Consider the following 9,874-nt stretch of genomic DNA (forward strand, 5'->3'; position numbering starts at 1 on the left):
CATACAATAAATAAAAAAACATATAGATCAAAGTCAAACTATGTTCAGTTTAGTTGTTTGCTATACATTGGAACCTCTCAGAATTTAGTTTCTGTATTATACACTTGGGGATAGACACATTCCGGAGATGATACAAAGCATGGACTTCTCGACTATGAGTTGTTGGCAAGTCACTTCTAGTTTTTAAGTTGTCAGCAAATCACTTCTCAAACCCTCTAGTTATGGCCCCAAAAGCGCTGCTAGCTAGTCAAGGGGCGTTAGCGGGGCGCTTTCTGAGTTTTATTTACACATGGAATCTGTAGGCTTTTGAGTTGTCAGCAAGTCACTTCTTGACTTTGAGTTGTCAGCAAGTCACTTTGGATATAAGGTATGCACTTTTCAGAAATGCACTTCTCTGAATTAGAGCATGGTCAGATCTAAACCATACATTTTCATCAATAGTAGATCAGGGTTGATGGAGGTTGATCTATGTGAATCCAAGTTGATCCAATGGTTAGATTAGCATTAGTAATCTAATTGTAATAAATGAATGTTGACATTGGTACATCTTATCAATTTGAACCATCGACTCATGCGGCTGAACTATTCGACAGCTCAGATTATTTTTTTTTTTTTTTTGGTAAACGACAGCTCAGATTTGATCTTGTATGGATGTGTCAATATAAAGAGGTACCTATCTGTATAGAGTCATGAACTTACATAATAGGTACCTCTTTGCTAATGGGTACCCCTTTGTTCACAAGACGAGCTCTTCTTTGTCTATAAATACTCTATATTCAGATTTTGCTTGGCAGGAGTGCCTTACGTGGCACTGCTGCAAGCAGCGTAAGGTGAGGATTAAATCTGGATTTTTTCATTAAATCCTTACCGTAAATATTAACCATGTGCAACAAAAATGCTTTCAAGTGTTATTCACTTAGTTTACTTGCTTTAATCCGGACCAGGAAGGTTCAAACCAAACCAAACCATCATCTTCTTCCCTGTTTAATTGCTCTCAACTTGGCCAAAAAGAAAAATTGCTCTCAACCAAAATCCAGACTGAAGTCGAAGAGTCATCACCGTACAATCCCATCGTTCTTCACCCCAACTGCTGCAATGTTGGAGAGTTGCAGCAGTTGGGGTGAAGAACGATGGGATTGTACGGTGATGACTCTTCGACTTCAGTCTGGATTTTGGTTGAGAGCAATTAAACAGGGAAGAAGATGATGGTTTGGTTTGGTTTGGTTTGAAACTTCCTGGTCCAGGTTAAAGCAAGTAAACCGAATGAATAGCACTTAAAAGCATTTTTGTTGCACATGGGTAATATCTACGGTAAGGATTTAATGAAAAACCCAGATTTAATCCTCACCTTACGCTGCTTGCAGCAGTGCCACGTAGGCCTGCTGCCAAGCAAAATCGGACTATTCGCTGTAACCTTCTTGCTCACAGTGGTGGGGGCGAATAGAGTCTAAAGGAAAGCGACATAGTAACGCGCTTGAAAGCATCAACATCTAATCTCCATTTGTGCTATTTCAGAAGGTACCATAGGAAAGATCAAGATACCTCAAGTGCATTAACTCTCCAATTGCGAATGGCAACTTGTCTTTGCTGACATGTGTAAGTTCTAGTACTCGCAGGCTCTTGAACTTTAATGAAGGGATGGAAGCAGAAATGTTAACAGGAGAATGAAGATATGTTCGATGGTTGCTCCTCTTGACATGAATTTCGTTCAGATTTGACAAGATTGCAGACGATGCTGTTGCTGCTTCTTTTTCTTCTTCTAAGAAACCTTGAGCCATCCATTCTTGAATCAAACTTTTCTTGTCAATAGAAAAGTTCTCAGGAAATACGGAACAATATGTGAAGCATCGTTTCAGCAATGGTGATGTTATTCTATTATAAGATAACTTCAAAACCAAAAAACCTGTACCTGATGAATCCCCAGGATTTAGAGCATCTAAGGCAGCTTCCATGACTTTGTCTGGTCTCAAGCTCAAGGTAGCAGCTATACCTTTCAATTGCTCAAAAATTTCCAACCCCATTCTGTCTAGATCTTCGCTCTCTAGAGCAAGTCATCAAATGCTGTTCTTTTGAACAATTCCCAGCTTTCATGTGGTGTTGGTACACTTAAAACTATATGGAGGAGGTGTACTCATTACTGATGCAACTTCATGACCTCGTGTTGTAACAACAATTGTGCTCCCTTTGGAACCAACTCTTAACATATATACTTACCAAATTATCAATTTTTGTTTATCTGTGTTCCACACATTATCCAATACAAGTAGAAACCCATCCGCTCAGATTCTCTTCTAACGAAATCAGTGCATTGTCCAAACCTGTTTCATCAACCCAGCCACCTCTGCCAATAGACTAAAGAATGTGTTCTAAAATTCTTCTCATGCAAAAATTTGGGGACACAGAGACCCAAATTCTCTGATCAAAATGTGATCTTAGTGGCTCATCATTATAGATTAGCTTCGCTAGTGTCATCTTCCCAATGCCTCCCATCCCCACAATAGGAATGATTGAAATAATTTGTTTACTGTTTGCATCAGTCAATTTCATATTGACGATTTCTTTTCTCTCCACGTCCCTTCCCCTTGTCTTATCAACTTCAGGATAAGTATCCGGCCGGGATGTTGAAATATTTTCATTACTTTGCTGTTAATTTTCTTTCATTTTAAAAAATATCTCCTGATCGTGTCGCTAACCAATCAAAAATAAAATCCTATACTAATCTAGCAAGCAGAAAGTACGGGGTCGAACTATGGGGAACTGAAAGGCTAAGTCACTAAGATTGAATTCAACAAAACTAAATTTAAACTAAATCTATTAATTAATGCAAAAACGTTAACTATGAATATGTGAAGATCTTTGGGATTTCGAATCCCCAATGCTTTTTCCTAGCCGATATACTCTATACTTCAAAGTAAATTAAGGATGTTTTTCCTAGATATGCCCTATCTTCGCAAGACTATTGTCCTTCGCGGAAACTTGGCACGCTTAGTTCACTAAGCTATAGAACATCTTTGGCCAAACTCAAACACAATCAACTAGAAGAGATAGAACAATCAAATTAATGAAATAAGCATGGTTCATCTACATCCCAAAGAAAAGGAACTAGCTACTCATTATCACAAAGTTCATAAGAAAAATAAAGATGAAACATAGGGGGAGAGAGAGAGAGATGTGCTCTTCTTCTTTAGCAATGAGAGAGATGAGAGCCGCATTCGCCATCCTCCTTTCTCTGTGGTTGGCTTCTCTTTTATGTCTCCCGCACACAATGAATCCCCTCTCTTTACCCATCGATTTGACCTTTATTCTTTCGGAATTTGGAAAAACTCAAAACTGGAAAGTTGTAGATATTTTCAATATAGTTCCATACCATCTTGAATCATCGAAATCCAAGCTCATACGAGAGAGATATGCCCAAAATACGGATGGTAGGTCTGTTTACCCGATTTTCAGATTTATTACCAATTTTGTTCCTTAGACCTCCACCTATTTCCAATTTGGCCAAGATCTCACTTTTCATGATTTCTTGAGCAGCAAGATTGAATGCCATGATTTAAAATCCACCAATATCTAATATATTTGCCAACTTTACTCCATATTATCTCTAATATCCAAAATCCCCTTATTCCTGAAAAATACACAAAAATACTGAATTAGATCTCTTTAATTAAATAAGTATGGGGGAATTAAATCAAATAAATAATGGTAAATGCATGCTTATCAAATACCCCCACACTTGAGTGTTTGCTAGTCCTCGAGCAAAAAAAAAAAAAATAAAAATAAAACTAATACAGAAAATAAAGAAAGAAAAACCTAACTCACTTTCGTAGGAATCACGGTTGCACTTAGCATGTGCAACAAGCCTTTAAACCCCTAGGTTACCCTAGTGGACGAGTTGTGTCTCGTGAGTGTTTGCAGAGAATATACACACAAAATTCTGAAGTGCTCTTCTAATTATTTTTGGCAATAGTAAGATTAAAAAGACAGATTCCAAGACAAAGACACTCCATTAAAGATTGAAGGGAATATAGGCACCCCCACACTTAAGCTCTTTACACCCTCTCTTGAGTCTAGCTCTAGGCAAACAATTCAATCGAGAAGTCTCCTCTTATCTTCAGTCTACCAGTTCACCCTCAAATAAAACTAAACTAGATACCAAATAATACCAAAAACTCAAGATCTAAGCAATATTGACCTTCTTAGACATTTCACCTTTATAAACACATTAATTCACTTCTTTCTTTAATGGTCACAGTTCTAGTCCGTGCAATGTCTTGCCTCTTAAGCTTTCTAGATGGCCTATGTAACGAGTGTTGGGTCAGCCGCTCTCAAGCCAGATGGCTTTAAGGGACTAGGTGTAGAATACCCCTCGAACTTACTTACTCAAGCCAACTAGGCTACGAAGCCAAGACTGGACCAAAGACACCCCAACTGTTTGACGCGAAGCACGATGTTGGTGACACCGAGACCCAGTTACTAAGAAGGAGGTCTAACCTTTAAACTTCAGCATTTTTTTTTTCTTTTTCTTTTTTCACATTATACTTCAATTTACTTCACATTTAATAGTCTAAAATCGGTCTCAACTTGTCACCATAAGCACAAGGCAATACAAGATAATTAGATGGTCAAACCGTTTGGACTACCTGGAATTCCTATTTTCCGATTCAACCTCGGTCTCAAAATGTAAAACTCATTACTATTCTCTCAAGAGGGTGTTCATTACATCAGATGGGATTTCTAAAACACTTAAACTCTCATTTTGTATCTAAGCAAGGAATTAAAACATTTATCTTACCAAAGTCAGAAAAAATTGGGCACTTTTTATCTTTGTGACAATGCTCTACCAACTATCAACAAGTCTTACTCGAGTTGACACCCCCCCCCCCACACTTAAATTATGCAATGACCTCAGTGCATGCAAAAAAAATAATAGAAGCAAATAGAGGAAAGAGTGTACCCGATGTTTGAAATCATGATAGAGCACGCAACAGTAAAACCTAACAACAAACAAAGAAAAGAAAAGAAAAAGAACAAGAAATAACATCTATACAAATGGGTTGCCTCCCATAAAGCGCTAAGTTTAGAGTCTTCACCAAACTCCAGTAAGAATGGTGACTGCTCCAAAGAAGTGGAAGAGTCCACCAATGTGTTGACTTCCTCAATATTTAGGTTAGATTCCCCAAATGGCAAGCAATGTTGTAGGGGATCATCAATAAGCATGTTTGGAATATAATTAACCACTACCTCATCAATAAAGTGAATTGCAAAGCACTCTTCATCTCTATTTGGGCTTAAAGATACATTCTTTATAAAATCTGGAATTGAGGACTCAAGAGCTTCAGGGAAGGGGGCTTTGGGAGTGTAAGATTCAGGAGTAGGACCCTCTACAATCGGAATGTGCAACCCCTTACAAGGAATTTGATGGGAAATACTCACAGGTGGTGTTTCTGTACTAGGCTTGTGTGCATCATTGCCAGTCTCATGGGTCAAATCAACCTCTTCTCGACTCTCAAGATCAATGGGCAATGGCTTAGGAGTAGGCAAAGGTGCATAATATTCCTTCCCACTGCATGTCACAACAGAGATTGCTTGAACTTGTTCTTTCCTAGATCCAATTTGATGATTAGGGTTACCTATTGGTTGACTAGGTAACTGACCAACCTCCCTCCTACTGATGGCATCAGCTAGTTGACCAAGTTGGATTTCCAATTTGTTAATGGATTGAGAATGAGAATGTAACAATTGAGTGTTTTGCTCTAGTCCACTAAGCGCCTTTAGCACCTTATCCTCAAATGATGAATTATGTGAGGGTTGTGGAGATGATGGTAGCTCATTCCTATAGGCATTTTGTTGAATATTAAATGGAGGTGGCCTATAAGGTATCTGATTAGAGGGATTGGGCATTGAGTTTCGCCATGAAAAATTGGGGTGGTTTCGCCATCTTGGGTTATAGGTATTGGAATATGGATCATTGCCAAATTTAGAGACTCCTTGGGCCAAATGTGTATGCTCCTTAACAAACTCAGGGTATTGTGTAGCCAAATAGCAATCAGTGACATGATGGGATAGGCTAGAACATAAAGCACATGCTTCAATTTGATTAGGTGGAGAGAAACTTGTAGGAAGTGGAGATGGGGTTTGTTGTCCTAATGACAAGAGATGGTCCAATTTCTTTGATAGCAAGTCAACCTTAGTGCTCATCTCAATGGTAGGATTTATCTCATAGAGACCGCTCCTCTTTGGTTGCCCAATGGATGGAATCTTAGTCCTAGCTATTGAAGCATGGTGTTGGGAGTTTTCACTAAGGGTCTCAAAAAGTTCCCATGCTTCATTCTCATTATTGTGCATGAAAGTCCCACCACAAGAAGAATCAACCATTTGCTTATGTTGGTCTCTAAGGCCATCATAAAAACATTGAACCAATTGCCATTTAGGAATAGCATGGTGGGGGCACTTTCTAAGTAATTCTTTTAATCTTTCCCAAGCCTCTTGAAATTGTTCTCCTTCTTGTTGGGAGAAACTCGTTATCGCTCTCCTAATGCTATTGGTACGGCCAATGGGGAAGAACTTTTTAAGGAACTCCTGTTGCATTTCTACCCAAGTGGAAATTTTAACATTATCCAAAAAATGAAGCCAATGCTTAGCTTTATCTTTAAGGGAGAATGGGAAAAGCAATAACATTAAAGCATCAACTGTGAGGTTTTGAATTTTAATCATGGAGGACACCTCTTAAAACTCATCTAAGTGCTGATAGGGCTCTTCATTTGCAAGTCCGTAAAAAGATGGTAGCATTTGAATCACACTAGATTTGATCTCATATTGAACCGCCTCTATGTTAGGCAACTTAATACAAGAAACCGGAGTATATATCGTAGGAATGAAATGCTCACTCAAGGGCCTCATTGGAGGCTCATAGTTTGCCATGGTTCTTTGCCTTCTAAGGTTGGCCAAAGTCTCTTCTAACTCTAAGTCAAGTGGAGTAAACTCAGGGATTAGGGACCGACGACCATGCATACACCCAAGAAGAAAAAAAAAAAAGAATAAGCTAAATAAGTAAAAGGGAGAGTTTAGGAGGTACCTGAAGCACAATCCACGTGATCTTTCGAACAAAAGTTACACATGTGGGATTTGAGGGATGGGGATTTTTAAAAATTAACCTAAACAACCCAATCTAATGCAAATATTACAATTGAAAAGTCCTAAATACAATTATATCTAAGAAATAAAAGATAACAACCTAAACTAATTATCGAATCGCTACTCTTGCAGTTACCTACAAAAACAAAAGAAAAAGAGATTAGTTAAACAAGCAAAGAAAAATTAAAAATTAAAAACACTAAAATTACTCTAAAAACTATGCCTAATTGAAAAAAAAAATCAATCCTAGCAACCGTGCTTTGATTCCCCGGCAACGGCACCAAAATTTGATCGTGTCGCTAACCAATCAAAAATAAAATCCTATACTAATCTAGCAAGCAGAAAGTACGGGGTCAAACTATGGGGAACTGAAAGGCTAAGTCACTAAGATTGAATTCAACAAAACTAAATTTAAACTAAATCTACTAATTAATGCAAAAACGTTAACTATGAATATGTGAAGATCTTTGGGATTTCGAATCCCCAATGCTTTTCCCTAATCGATATACTCTACACATCAAAGTAAATTAAGGATGGTTTTCCGAGATATGCCCTATCTTCGCAAGACTATCGTCCTTTGGGAAAGCTTGGCACGCTTAGTTCGCTGAGCTATAGAACATCTTTGGCCAAACTCAAACACAATCAACTAGAAGAGATAGAACAATCAAATTAATGAAATAAGCATGGTTCATCTACATCCCAAAGAAAAGGAACTAGCTACACATTATCACAAAGTTCATAAGAAAAATAAAGATGAAACATAGGGGGAGAGAGAGAGAGAGATGTGGTCTTCTTCTTCAGCAATGAGAGAGATGAGAGCCGCATTCGCCGTCCTCCTTTCTCTGTGGTTGGCTTCTCTTTTATGTCTCCCGCACACAATGAATCCCCTCTCTTTACCCGTCGATTTGACCTTTATTCTTTCGGTATTTGGAAAAACTTAAAACTGAAAAGTTGTAGATATTTTTAATATAGTTCCATACGATCTTGAATCATCGAAATTCAAGCTCATACGAGAGAGATATGCCCAAAATACTGAAGGTAGGTCTGTTTACCCGATTTTCAGATTTATTACCAATTTTGTTCCTTAGACCTCCACCTATTTCCAATTTGGCTAAGATCTCACTTTTCATGATTTCTTGAGCAGCAAGATTGAATGCCATGATTTAAAATCCACCAATATCTAATATATTTGCCAACTTTACTCCATATTATCTCTAATATCCAAAATCTCCTTATTCCTGAAAAATACACAAAAATACTGAATTAGATCTCTTTAATTAAATAAGTATGGGGGAATTAAATCAAATAAATAATGGTAAATTCATGCTTGTCATCTCCACCAAAATATGAGGGGGGACAGTGATTTTATAGTTTTTAGTGACAAATTAGACTAAATGTGTCTAATGAAAATCTAATTTGGAGTGTCTGTGTTTTCAAACATAAAATGGGATGTCAGTGTTTAAGGCCTCCATTTTAAGGTGCTAATGCAATTTGCTCAAAAAAGAAGAAGAAAGAAACAAAATATGAACTTTCCTTGGAGGAAACCTCAATACCCAGTTATGTTTAATATTCAATGAAAGTTATTGGTGTTGCTCGAGAATCTTCACATATACATTGTATGAAGAAACTAAGAGGTGTTTGCCTCATATAGAAGCAAAGAAGTGGATTTAATTCCCCTTGTTCCGAAATTTGCCAATTCATGATTCTTAAATTACATAACCGTGGTCGGATCTGACTTAGATATCTGGAATACAAAAGGTTTCTTCAAAAATAGTAGATGTAAAATATGCTTTATATCTAAAAAATCATGCAGAAAACCCAAGTACCCCATTTAATTATACAAATTACCCAGCCTCATATTTTAAAATTTTGGGTTGTTCATAGGATAAAACACCTTCGTTGCTTTCAGGTCCTTCACTTGGGAAACCTTTATATAATTTTTTTAATTGAAAAAAATTCAACTTTTTCATTTCTAGTAATTGACCCCACTACTTTCTTGGTCTTAATCCTCGATTGCCTTGAGAGTTGAGACCCTTTATGCTCTGGCGACTAATTGTTGAAGTCACAACACATGATCATCAAATTTTATCCAGGGCTCTAACTATTGGGTTTAACAATTAATGGTAAAACACTCAAAACAATTGAGCACATCTTTATACCTGATACGGAGAAAATATGATCGAACTTGGTTCATTCTTGGTTCGACCCTCGATTCTGGTCGAGACAAAGGGAATCGACTCGTTTCCGAGCGAGCCTGGTTCAGGAGATAGCTTGCTGAGGAAGAAAACTAAATCAGCCACAAGCACGCCCTAATCCAATACTTTCGGAGGAGGTTAATTAACCAAATAGCGATCGGGTTATCCTAGGAGTCCTCTACTAGTCCAAAGTAGTAGAAGTCTATCACTCAACGGATCTATCTGTTAAGATCCAACGATTATCCGAAGAAGGCTCAAATACATCCAACGAAGAAGATTCGAAGGTACACTCTATATAAACATCACCTCCCCACAAGGGAAGGACACACACACTTGAACGTGAAGGCTCAGATGCTTATTATCTGAATCGTATTCTAGTTATTCATTCCTTAGCTCTGTGCTTATAGCAGAGCCGTTTGTGATTAAGTTCATCAACTGACTTAGCCTTCGAAGGTGAACTCCCGACCCCAGCGGTCGGGCCACATCTGACGCTTTGTTTTGCTGGTCATTCTCAGGAGATCTAAGGGCAGGAGATCTAAGGGCTG

The 9,874-nt window shown here is 37.9% G+C and overlaps 1 non-coding gene across 1 annotated transcript; it reads left to right on the forward strand.

The window, feature by feature from the left end:
- Positions 1–6,433: 6,433 nt before the first annotated feature.
- LOC148998740 (small nucleolar RNA R71) lies at positions 6,434–6,540 on the forward strand. Its single transcript, XR_016171121.1, has one exon. It is a non-coding gene; the product is annotated as a small nucleolar RNA R71 (small nucleolar RNA).
- Positions 6,541–9,874: the final 3,334 nt, after the last annotated feature.

Source organism: Hakea prostrata, unplaced genomic scaffold (assembly GCF_041222555.1).
Source record: "Hakea prostrata isolate BN-2017 unplaced genomic scaffold, UWA_Hpros_2 contig_162, whole genome shotgun sequence".
Classification (NCBI taxonomy): Eukaryota; Viridiplantae; Streptophyta; class Magnoliopsida; order Proteales; family Proteaceae; genus Hakea; species Hakea prostrata.